Source organism: Momordica charantia, unplaced genomic scaffold, assembly GCF_013281855.1.
Source record: "Momordica charantia cultivar OHB3-1 unplaced genomic scaffold, Mcharantia_2.0 BLBB01000069.1, whole genome shotgun sequence".
Lineage (NCBI taxonomy): Eukaryota > Viridiplantae > Streptophyta > Magnoliopsida > Cucurbitales > Cucurbitaceae > Momordica > Momordica charantia.
The window spans coordinates 1-13,726 of record NW_028275225.1 but is presented as its reverse complement, the minus strand read 5'-3'; the positions used below and the strand labels follow the sequence as shown (position 1 = coordinate 13,726).

The following is a 13,726-nucleotide window of genomic DNA, read 5'->3' as shown; positions in this document are numbered from 1 at the left end:
ATCAAATGAGAAGTCAGGAGGGGAACTAGAGACTTCGAAGGAGGTTTTTTTGGCATTAGAAGGGTCAGCTGCTGAAGCCACATTACCTTTGCCATCCAAGGGTGTGTGGGACTGGACTTCGCCAAGTTCTTGAACAGATATCCCAAGACCATCGCCTAGGAGATCAAATTCAAATTTCATTCCATTGGGGGATGGAAGGTGAACGTCATGAATAATAGAGGGAGAAGGAGTTTCCACATGAGCATCTGGAAGTTCCCCGGGCAGGGGATTTTCAGGGGTTGGAGCAGCAAAAATGTCTTCATTGCGCACTCTTTTCCTCCTCAGTAATTGAGTCTCATTGTCTTCGCTCTGAGCAGAATGTTCGGCGGGAGTAGTTGGGTTATTTGTAGCGGAAACAAGAGCGTTAGCGCCACTCATTTCATTTTCAGTTGCTGAAGAGGTTGTTAACTTCCTTTTAGCTACCTTCTTTGGACTAGGGGAGCTTGGTAGCGGAGGTCGCCCCTATTTGGATTTCGACGGCCTACTCATAAATGTGGACTGGGGCTGTGTGTTGCCATTACCTTCGTTGGCATCTCCTTGACTATCTTTGGGCTGCGAAGATCTCGCAGGCCTTTTTCCTCTATTAGCCGAACTAGTCACTCCACCACCAAGGGGGTGCCACGGTGGTGGCTATTGTTTAATCTGGGGGGTCGAGGATTTATTTCTCTACATTTCAGATAAAATATTTTCAGCAGATCGACTTTTCTAAAACAGATAAAAGAACAAAAAAAAGGAAAGAAAAATTTAACCTTCAGTAAGTTCGGCAGCAAGACTGTAGCTTCTTAGGTTCCTATTAGTCAATAGGTCAGGGCTATAACGATCTCTGGCTGACAAAACCGCACAACCAGCCAAAACTGATATGGTTTCTTTGGTCAATTTTGGTGGAGGGTCGATTAGAGCTACAAAGTTCAAAGCAAAATATTTAGTCTAGTAATTATGTATTCATTTCAAGAAAGAAGATGAGATTCAAGGGCTTACTCAGCCTATCAAACTCCATGGGAACTTCACGATAAGGAGCCCGCCGCCGATGGTCATCAACCAGTTACCCAAAGAACCATCTCTGTTTCCAGTTCTTTATGGAAGTGGGACCATTAACAATCGAAGAAAAACCCTTCTCCATTACTGTCTCATTCACTAACTTTGCGAGACAAGGAAAACAGCTTAAATAAAATCGACCAGGGGCCCTAAAAGATTTCTTTATGGTGTGGACGGCTAACATTTCTCGACAGATAAAATGCAGGTCCTGTCCTTACAGAATCTCCACCAAAGATACCAAAACCCCATTAAAGTACCCCAACCGTGGGTGTCAACTGGGCAGGAGCCAAGTTGACGGAATTAAGGAAGAATTGAGCAAAGGGATGTAAAGGTAACCTAAACCCATATTCGAACATTTGAGGGCAAAAACTAACACAAAGCTAACGGAGGTTTATCGATTGATTTGCCCGCTACAGGAATTCTCAATTCAACATCATCAGAAATTGAATAGTTATACCTAAGGATTCCTAGCAACTCTTCGGCACAGTTTGAATAAGAATAATCAAAGCATTCATCGCTATTCTCAGGCGATTCACTCTGCTTACGACGACGAGATTTTTTACTTTTGGTCGATCGATTTTCTAGAGGTACTTGCAAAGACGAAGGTCTATGAGAACTAACATTGAACGACTTGGTCCTAGCCATCTATTGAATGAAAATACAGAAAGAAGAAAAGAAGATTGAATTTGGGTTGAAAGTTACCTAGTACAGAATAGACGAAGGAGACGACCAACCCCACTGATTCATAGCAATCGGCCTCGAGATTCCCTGCCTTAAGCGTTCGAAATGGGATTGCAAGAAAAACGAGAACTAAGTGAAAATGCGCGCTGTTGAAATATAAATACTTGACGATAAAAAGCACCAGTTTAGAAAGGTGGGGAAAATATAAACGGAAGCTTTTAGTGATGCAAGACGAACTAGTTGCTACTTCGAGAATTTCAAATTAAATTCCTCGAATTTTCTCGAGGTAGGGTCTATTAATTGACCCTCAATTTCTCCAACTCGTTATCGATAGTTTAATCAAATGAAAGCACGTGTAGGGGACCCATGGGATACAGACACCAATTCGGATGAATATCGAACAGGGACTCATTTCATCGAACACAATCAAGTGATTTGAACACGTGGCGATTCAACTAATTCCCTTCCACTACGCGTGCGGTTACCCATAATTGTGGATGGAAAACCGGAAATTAAAATGGGGAACTTCCCTTATAACAACGGTTACTTTTATCTCCTATAAATATCTCAATCATGGTAGTGTAAAGGTATGCGAAAAGTTATCTCTTATTTTCAAACTATTTTCTCCGGTTATTGAATACTGACAAAACCTTTAGAGTGCTAATTCCTTTTTGCAGATTTTATAATATCTTAGAGTGTTCTCGAAGATTTATTAAGACTATCGGAATATTTTTCGATACGAACAATACTAAAATTACTTAAACTAAATTAAGTATTATTTTAATAAATCAATTATAAATTAATTTTATTGGTATAATATTATCTAATAAAAATGTTCTATTTTAACAAATTATATAATAAAAAAACGACTTATCAAAAGTTAAATAGTTAACAAATTAAATAAATATTTGTAATTTTATTAAAAATATTTATTAAAGAAAATATTAGCATGACATTTTTAATAAAGAAAAATTATGGGGAGTGTAAATAAGGAGAGTAAAAATTGTAAAATTGATAAATATGTTGTAAATCCCACCAACAAATGAAAGAGAGGGTAAAAATTACGAAGTAATTAAGTAAAAAGTTAGGCCACCCCTCAAGAATGAGAATATAATTGATTAGGTTTTTTTTTTGGGACGAATGTGATTAAAATTGTTCCCAAATTTTTTAGTAGATGGGAAATGAAAATATTCATTCTCATCGGTTGATTTTCGATTCACTTGAAATAAACAGCCTAAAATCGGTTCGTGCACATCTCAAATACAAGCTGACCATGGCTTAGAAATGGGGAATTCATCCTAACACTTGAAAAAGTGAACTCCAATATTCATCTGGCTACAATTCCTCTAATTCATTAAAATTCATAAGCTAGTACCAAAGTTTAAGAAAACCCTGTTTGGTATGTCATCCAAATTTTTGTTTCTTATTTTCAAATTCATTGAATCAAATGAATTTAAAGAATATCAACACAGTTCTGATTTTGTGATTCAAACGGTAGAAATTCTAAAAACAACATTATTTTATGCTTTTACTGATACAAACTTTAAATTTGAAACCTTAAAATATAGTATTTCATTATAAAAGATAAATTTCTTTTTTATACATATATTATTTTATGTTATAAACTTATTTCATTTTTTTTTTATTTAAACATGTAACATATTTAAACATGTAACATATATATATATATATAGTGTACAACATTTGAGGCGGGGAATTACCACTAAATATTAGTGTGACTCCAAAAGCCAATATATTTCTAGTTACCCTCACCCCTTTGACCTTAATTCAGGGTAGCTATCTGCAAAATTACATTACGGAGTCAAGAAACTAGTGAGCGTTTAATATCGCACCCTCGTAACGGTTACACTCGACCCTTAGTTTCTTGTATGGTAGGAAAATATGACTACGATATGCAAATCACAATTTTGAATTACTAATGAGGATTTGGTATGCACTCTATGACGCAACTGATATGCTTCAGGTTGAAATTCCTCTTTATAAGAGTGAGAGTTTATCATGAAATAACATTCCCTACAGGCTGCAACAATTCACACCAAAAGATTTGTAGACTATTTATATATGAAATCTCGCTTGCAGACTATCCATTATCCTTGTTGAGATTCTTAATCACTAGATAAAGCTAAAAGCAGAACTCCTTCATTCCTGCTATAAGATATTCTTAATCACTTAAATATTTGACCATAAGAAAGAACCCGACAAACTCACCAAAGTTTCCCAACTAAACATGCCATAGTAAATAGACTATGTACAATAACACTTGTGTCGAGAAATTGCACCTGGGTATCGATTCTAAAAAGAATTCTGTAGTCAGCTTCGTCAGTAAATTTAAAGAATCCCTGAAGATTATAATCTGAATCCTCCTAATAATGCTAATTGAGCACTCTGTCAATAGAATCTTAAACTACTTTCTTCCCCTGCTAAGTCTCTGCAAATGGTAATTGATGCTCCCCCAAGGTTTCCTATTTCTGTTGGACTGCAGCACATAAAGTGAGACACAAAAGGCAAGTAACTATCACATTTGGAGTGCTAAACTAAACAAAAACATATTGGAAAGCAGATGATATTCTTGAATTATATCGACGAGTAGCAAAAGAGTCACCTGAGCATCCATGCAAGTATTAAGAAGTTCCTTATTTCTGGTGCACTTATCATCATTGTTCTGATTAAGAGCTATGCAATTGAGGAATGATATCATTTCCTTCATGCAAGGTTTGCTGAGAGTGCCAATTTCTTTGGGTTAATATATAAGGTACCAGCTTTCCTACCCATTCGTTCGAACTACAAGCAAAAATATATGGCAGTTAGACTTGGCCATTGCCATTTGAATTCACCAAAAATCAAGAATTGGAAAGATATGAAATAATGTAACACCAGCTTTGTTTGATCAAGAGCATAGCAAATTTCCAAGTTCCAACTTCTTATAAATAGCAAAAGACCAATAAAATTGTATTAAAACCGAGCTACATACACATCCACACACAATAATTCAATCCAAGGTGGAAATTGGAATGCCCTTCTTGGGCTCTCCTCTTGCTTCTACCGTTTCACAGTCTACTCTATTGCCCTCTCAAACACAAGTTATTAAATGATAACGGCAAAAAAGTTCTCCAACCATAGATGCTATGGGGGCATGGGGGCAGAACGCAGAACTTTGTGAAACTTGAAGACAGCTGATTTTTAATATAGGGAGAAAACCTGCTTGGCTTGTCCACTTTGAGTTTTCAGTGCTCTTCATGGAAGCCTTTTCCCATCTCTTCTTACTCCAACTCTGTGAGAATCCTTTGCTGAAGTTACTTCAGGTAACAATGGTCGGGTTGCGTTGGTGATGAAAGAAACCAAAACCAGCTACTAGAATTTAAGTTTGGGAATAGCTTAATCTCCCAAATTCAAGTCAATCAAGATCCATTTGACTAGCTACAAAATTGATTTCAATCAGCACCTAAAATCTTGGCAAATCAAAACATATCTCTGTCACAGAAAGTTTTTACCCTTCTGTTCAACAGCCCTGCTGTACCACCTTATTTTCTTATACTTTAATATGCAATTAAGGCAAAATCTTCTTGCCCTTAAAGTTACCGTTACGCAATTTTTCTAAATTCCTTTATGTGGATGTAGTTATGTGCTCTTCGACACTGAAATTGATCAAGGAAATGAGATCATTCTTTTTATATTTTTCTGATCATTCTTTTTGGTTTCTTTCAGGTGACTCAAGATTCAAATTTCCTTTAGAAACCAAAAGCCATTAAACTCTAAATCACCCTCTTGAACTAATAGAGGTTACAATTAAACCCTAAACCCTAAATTTTAAACTACTGCTAAATTATGAAATTCGCTGTAATGTAACTATAGCTTCAGACTTGCAAAATTTGCGTAAGTTGTAACCAAACACAAACCCAACCACTAGCATTAACAATAACGCTGTAATTATAATGATAAAATTAGTCAAATAATTTGGCGACGATTTTCATAAACAATGAAGAAAAAATCAGTTGGATTGTATTGGAAAGCAAATCCATCCAGAGCAAAAGGAGCACATAAATCCTCGCCCAGATTCAAGTAATGTTGTTTGCGTCAGTTTGGAAAATAATCATGGAGATTGGAATTAAGAAGAGTACCTGAGATTGAGATTGAGAGACGAAGAAGATCTGCAGTGGCACTGAGGAGCGCGACAGAACTGAAGAGAGGGAGCAAGCCGCCAACAATCTCTTCCCTTCTTTCCTTTTCCCTTTATTATTATTATTATTATTATTTTTTGCTGGGCCAGCTGAATTATGTGAGATGGACTGGGCTTACTTACGTGGGGAGATCATGTATGTTCATAAAAAGGAGAAAAAAGGCTAAAGAAATAATAATAATAATAATAATATGCGTAAGGGGTTCGGTTCGGTTCAATTAGGTGCAAGCTTGGGTCCAACAAAATCGGTTTTGAAAAAAATCTTACCCTCTCCATAGGCAGCACCAACCAAATAGATTCATAGTAGTGACAACAAAACAGATCCATAGTAGTGATGACGAAATAGATTCACGCCATCTCCCACCTTTTTTTGTCTCTTGTTTTGATTTTGAAACAAAATTTTGATGGAGGTGGATTTTAATTTTGAACCAGTGACTCGATCCGAGTCAAGTCAGGTTTGAGCAAATAGATTTAGGTTGGGTCGAGTTTTCATGAAATCGAACCCGATTACACCCTTAATATATTGCACAATTTTAAAAATGGTCAAAAAAGTATTAAGATATTATGAATAATTGAGATTTTTCTTGAATCCTAAATTTAGTTTTGAAAAATTTATCATTAAAACAAATTATTTTATGATTTTTTTTCAGCATCACTTACTAGCCGTATACTCAAAAAACAAAAAACAAATACTACAAAAGAACATGCCCTAGTTATTTCTAATTCAACACAAATAATAATAATAATAATAATAATAATAATAATAATAATAATAATAATGGTTATGGGTAGCTTTCAAATAGTACACGTGTTCGACCCTTCGCGAATGCGGGCCCACTGGAAACCAATTCTCAGTGGGGATGTCACCAAACAGAAGGCGTGTCTACTCATGACGGGACGAACGCGTCAAACGGTTATGTCCCATATGCATCCACAACAGGCGGCGCGTGTTGTCGGTACGATGGGCGCATCCAACGGCCCTGGGTGACATGCTTAGGGGACACAAGCAGCGGGGCTACTCTGCGCTGTCGGGGACGTGCACCTCTCTGTCCTACCGTATCGCGCGCAACGTCTCTACCACTTCCAATCTTCGTCCTTCTTGGTCGGCCTTCCAGGGCTATAAAAGGAAGGGTGATCCTCACACCAAGTAAGTGAAAAACCTGTCATTGAAATCTCTAGTGTCTTATTCTATCTTGACTTTAATTACTAACTTGAGCGTCACAGTATATTAGGCGGGACATCACATCGGCGTCGAGTTATTTGGTTCCAGGTCCGGTGGATTCATCTTTGAATTACTCGTCCAGAGACCATGTGGCCCTCAACCAAAATTTGTCGTCAACAGTTGGCGCCGTCTGTGGGGACGACGTTTTCAAGCCTCAAACGAAAACTAGTTCTCCGCATTAAGACACTATCGGGATGACCTCCGACAAAGAGTCGTCCTACGATAACCCCGTCGACGTGACAATGCCACCAATAAGCCTGTCCCAACTCCCCCAGCTCCTCATAAGGCGAAACGGATATGAGACACCGTCAGCTCGCTCTGCCCAATGGGACACTTGGGCAAAAGTAAGGTGGGGCATGCTCACCGGAAAAGCTCTAGGTTCCGCAGCGAAATGGAGAGCAGCTCATGCCCAGATGACCACCCAGGTGGGGTAACTGATCGAGATCATCCTAAGCGATCGAATTTGAGATACCTTTCCCCTCCCGAAAGAGATCGCAGTCGAGGGGCACCCTCGGACCGCGATGTAGGGGGTGGTCAGAGACGGCGACCCCCCAACATCCTTAGGGAATCCCGAAGGATTGAAAGACCTTCGGGATAACCTCACCAGAAGTCGTTCTTGACATGGTTCGACGATCCCTCACTTAGATTCGGAGCCAAGCATTGAAACGTCAAGTAGGCCCAACGAGTGTCGAACCAGGCTCATCCAAGAAGAGCTAGATCGCATCAAAGAAGAGATCTTCAATCGAGTATAAAACGAACTCCTAACTGGGGGTATCGACCACATCACACAATACGAACCCTCCAAGATCATAGCCAACATCTTACCCATAAACTTGCCGAAGCGGTTCAAGGGCCCTCGATTGGACATGTACGACGGATCGGCAGACCCCGTGGACCACGCCACACATCGTACCACGATGCGATGCGACAGGTGAGGTACAATGACGTCGAACAGTGTAAGGGTTTTCTCCAGAATCCTCAGTGGACTCGCTCGACAATGGTTTCAGGATCTGCCTCCGCACTCAGTCGGAGCTACCAAGACCTACCGAACAAGTTCGTAAACCAATTCCATTACTCTTGCACCAACAGACGAACGAAATCCCATCTCTCCTCAAGCAAGCAAAAGTCGGCGCGAGGACCTAAAAGCATATGTTGCACGCTTCTCGAATGAGAGGCTCCGAGTACCCAATTGTAATGAAAGTGTGGTCCTATGGTCATTCTCCAAAGGCATCAAAGAAAGAAAACTCGTACGATCACTCAGCGAGTACCCTGCTAGGTCTATGGCTAAACTCATGGCCCGAATTAACAGGCACATAGCTAGAGAGGAGATGCTCATGACCCAATCCTTGACAAAAAGCCACGCAACACAACTTGGCGCGGCAAAGGGAAAATGGCGGAGAGATCAGCTGCAAAGAGAGAGTTCGACTGGGCTCAGTCGAATCCTAGAGCCGACCGACCACCGCGATATGGGAAATACACTCCCACTCGCATCCCGATACACCAAATACTTGCTCGAATTGATGGAACCTTCGTCGACAACCTGTTGCAATTGCCGGAACGCTCCAAGGGCGATGTCGCCAAGAAGGACAAGTATTGCAAATTTCACTGAGACCACGGACATGACACAGCCGATTGCAGAGACCTCAAGAACCAAGTTGAGTCTCTGGTTCAAAGAGGATATCAAAAGGAATTCGTCGGTAAAGACTCAAACCCTGGGCGCCGTAGACGAAAGTATAACGGGGGCAAAGTGCAGCCAAAGCCAAAGTCTCCAAAGAAGGATGACCGCCCGCCGGCTATCCTCACCATCAACGGGGGACCGAGGGGGTGGAGATCCAGCAATAAGTGAAAGACCCTAGTCCGATAGGCCATGGGGAAACTCGAGAGGCTGACGATAGACAACTTTAACGCTGTCCCATCCACCTACCACCAAACTATGAAGTTTCCCACCCCTAATGAGATAGGGACACTGGACGGGCAGCAACGAGCCTCGCGGGAATGTTATGCCACTACCATAAAGGAACCAAAAATGGTAGGCGCCATCCACGCGCGACATCCCTGCCACTTCCAACCATCATCCTTTTTGGTCGGCCTTTCAGGGCTATAAAAGGAAAGGCGATCCTCCACACTAAGTAAGTGAAAAACCTGTCACTGAACTCTCTGGTGTCTTATTCCTATTTTTACTCTGATTACTAACTTGAGCGTCGGAGTATATTAGGTGAGACACCACACCGGCATCGAGTTCTTTGATTTTAGGTTAGGTGGATTCATCTTTGAACTGCTCGTCCGGAGACCAGGCGACCCTTAACCAAAATTCTCCGTCAACAATAAAAATAAAACCTTAATTGAATTGCAAACTCTGTAATTTGAAATTCAAGAAAAAATAAAACAGTTGCCCGTTTGGTAACATTCTTTTTTCCCATTTCCTATTTTCTATTTCGTGCTTCTTTATCTAATTTTTGTAGAACTAGAAACGGGAATATGTTTGGTAACTATTTGTGTTTTCTTGTTTCTTGAGAAAAAGAAATAGAAATAAACATACGTTTCATAACTATTTCTTGATTTTTGTTTCTAATTTTAACTTACAACAATTTGTGCGATGATTCAAACTCACGACATTTTAACCAATATATATATCTTAACTTATATTGGCTTATTTTTATTTTTAGTTAAATAAATTTAATAAATATAATATAAAATATATAACATATACTTTTACAATATAATTTATTAAAGAAAATATAATTTATAATATAAATTATTTTCCTATAAAATATAAATTATTAGCTTTAAATAAAGAATAAAATAAAATTAAAACGAGCATAGCTCAGCGGTAATTGGCATAGACCTCCAATCAACAGGTTGTGAGTTTGATCTCCTCCCCAACCTATTGTACTAAAAAAAACAACAAAAAAATTCAAAATATTTTTAATTTGAAAAATAGAAAATTTTTGTTTAAGAAATAATAACTTTAAATAAAGAATAAATTTTTAAAATATTTTAATTAAAAAATATATTTAAAAAAGAAAAAAGAAAAGACGCAATTAGCATTTGCACCTCAAATAAAACCATGTTAGTATAAATTATTAACTTTAAATAAATAATAAAATTTTAAAATATTTTTAATTGAAAAATATAAATATAAAAAAAAAAAGGAAAAACAAATTATCATCTTGACTAGTTTAATTATACACAATTTGACACAAAGCAAAAAAAAAAAGCATAATTTTGAGGTATGGTCTAAAAGGATATAGACTTTGAACTCTTGAATCAGGTGAAACTAAGTTTTTGATTAGTAGAGATGTTACCTTTAATGAAGTTGAAATGGTTTTGGTGTGGTTTAAATAATAAATTTGCTCCTAATTAACCATCCTGGAAATTTTGAGATTGAACTACAGGAAGTGCATATCCAATGGAGACTGAATCACAAGAACCACCAGAACATATATCAAATGTAAATCCTGATGCTGATATAGAGGAGATAGTTGAAGAGAGTGCTCAATCCTTTTTTTTTCCAGTATTGAACCAAAAGAATTATTGGAAGAGAGGTTAAGTACTAAGCTAAGTTCACAAGAAGCAATCAATTCTGAAGAATCAGATCAGTGGTTAGAAGCTATGGAATAGAGATGACTTCACTACTCAAGAACAACACTTGGAATCTTGTTGAAACTACGAATCATAATTAGTGGACTATAAGTGGGTTTATAATCTAAAACCAGGTATCAAAGACTTTGACAACAATGTTCAAAGCAAGACTTGTGGCAAAAGGCTTTACTCAAGAAGAGAGAATAAATTTTAGTAAAATGTTTTTCACCAGTTGTAGACATACACCCGTCAGAGCTTTGCTTTCAATTGTCGCACATTTTAACTTAGAACTTCAAGCTCTCAATTGTCGCACATTTTAACTTAGAACTTCAACATATGGACGTAACGACAACCTTCTTATATGGTACACTAGACGAAGACATCTATATGAAGCAGCCACCTGGTTTCATCAAGCCTGGAGAATAAAATCTGGTATGTCACCTTCAAAGGTCTATATATGGACTGAAACAATGTCCTAGGAATGGAATAAATGATTTAATGCCTTTTATTACCTCTAAAGGTTGGTGAAAAACTCTTTTGATACTTGTGTTTAAAAAAAACAGTGAAGCTTGGTATATTTGTGTTACTGCTCTTGTATGTAGATGATATTCTGATAGCTTCATGTGACAAACAAGAAATTGATAAATAAAAGTTGCACTGAGTAATGAATTTGAGATGAAAGATCTGGGAGAGGCAAAGAAGACCGTTTGGAATTGAATAAATATCCCTCAACTTGCTTTACATCTCTCAGTTTGATTATTTAAATAAAATAGCAAAACATTTTCATCCGAAGAGTGCAATGGTAGTTAAGACACCTTTAGCTCAACATTTAGATTCACAACTACTCAATCTCCTTCCTCATATGATCGGTTAAAAGAAATGAAAACAATACCCTATGTAACTTAGTGGGCAGTGAAGGGATCGAATCTCGCAGCAGAAGCGCGTGAACGCTTGTGCTTTGATTTTTAGAAAAACTAAAGAAAAGACAAAAACAACGCTAAGAATGAGGTGTAGAGCAACCCATCTTCTTGAAGACCGTTCTTTACCGTAGTTCAACGACACCACCAAAGAATCTTCCTAATATTCTCTAGGCAAGGATCAGTTTGAAGGAACCGTCTTTTGAAAGGAGAGGGAGTTTTTTTAGAGAGAACTTTGTAGAGAAAAATGTTTCAACCCACCAAAATGCAACAATTTGATTTATATAAAGAGGAAAGGAGTAGGGAGGAAGCAACCTCCTCACCAACCATCTTCCCACCTCCAAAATGCAAGAAAGTGAGTTTTTAATTAGTTAAAATTAATTAAATTATTAATTATCAAAATTTAATTTATTTATTATTATTATTATTAAATATCATATATTTAATTAAAGCTTTATTTGAATCATATTCAAACGTTATCTCTCTCATAACCTATAGTTTTAATGTGAATCTCATTAATTTAACCTATACAACTAACTTACAATCCCTCATTTAAATTGAACCACTCAAATTCTTTAAAAAAAAAAAAAAAAAAACTTTGATCCTTGTTATACCCATTGTGAGCTAGTGGGAACCTAATGGATCTATAGATCAGAAGCTTCAACGTACGAGATTAATAGGTTAGACTCATTAACCACCTTAATCAACATACGTTACTGCGGATTACTCCACTAAAAAAACTCGCAACTGCACTCTTCTCGCTATAGAATATTTCTGTGTCCATGAATATCGATCATTATGGTAAGTCAACCTTTACGAGTGCTCGTAACTTTAGCTGGGTCAAATTACCGTTTTATCCCTGAGTTATATCTTGCTCCTTAAATACCACAACTCCTGTAATGAACAACTCAATTATGGTCTGACCAATAACCGGAAGTCCCTCTCGGGCTAGTGAGAGGGTGGGGCCCCTTGTTCAGGTCTTGGAGTCAGCAGTTAAGGAAACACTCATCTACTCCCCCTAAAGTCGGGAAGGAGTGAATTTCATCTTGTGTAGTTATGTTCCCCAGCTGCCCACTCAGTCTCGTCCCAAAATGGTAGGAATATTGAGTCGACGGCTCGGGTCATTCTCACCCATACATATCAAAGGATGAGCCTCATGGGCAGGAGTCCATAACTCATTAACGATTGATAATGAGTTGCTTGGTCATCCTATGGAATAGCAATCTATTAGTCAACGACGTTACATCTAAAGATTGGCTATTTTGGGGTCCAATTTATACAAACACTCATTGTATAGAATACCCTCACTCACATGTCTACACACGAACGACCTGGATCGGGTCGTTTGTAACATTTACAAAGTGGGTTGTATCCACAGTGTTGCCAGGATAAGGTACCCAACCTTATTCATATACTATAACACCCTTTAGGTTATTGCCGAACATTATCCACTTTATATATCGAGGGTATATCAAATATATACCTAGTATATATACTGTCCCGGTCACATGATAATAACCTTGGATGTGTAGTTTTGTTGGATTTTTGGACAATTCAATGTTGTAAATTCAACAACAATTCAATTAATAAAAATATAACTTTATGAATATAAATTTATTTTTTCATAATTACAAACTATGAGTTTAGGGCAATTCACCCAATAGGTAGTGTAATGTATGATATGATTTGCTACAAACCCAGATTTAGCTTATTTCTAAAGTGTAATAAGTAAGTTTATGGGGAACCAGGTATACCGCCTTGAGAGGCTGCTAATAGGTACTAAGGCATGTGAAAGGAACCCGTAGAAAGGGTTTTGATATATTCTAAACCACGGATCCGCTAGAAATCATTGTAGGACACGTAGACTCTGATTATGCAACTAACTTAGATGGCAGAAGATCATTGACAGGGTAATGTGTTTTCTCTGTTTGGAAATGTCATTGGCTGGAGGTCTATATTATTTGTTTTGCCTTTCATCAATAGAATTTGAATATATTGCTCTTTTCAGATGAGTTTAAAGAACGAATTTGGCTCAAAGACTTGACATCTGAG

General features: G+C 37.7%; 1 pseudogene across 1 annotated transcript; it reads right to left on the bottom strand.

The window, feature by feature from the left end:
* Window positions 1–3,805: 3,805 nt before the first annotated feature.
* On the bottom strand, window positions 3,806–4,548 carry LOC148207807 (uncharacterized; annotated as a pseudogene). The gene is made up of 2 exons (XR_015787641.1): window positions 4,379–4,548; window positions 3,806–4,252 (listed from the first exon to the last, which is right to left on the bottom strand). The product of XR_015787641.1 is annotated as an uncharacterized LOC148207807 (transcript).
* Between the last annotated feature and the right edge of the window lie 9,178 nt (window positions 4,549–13,726).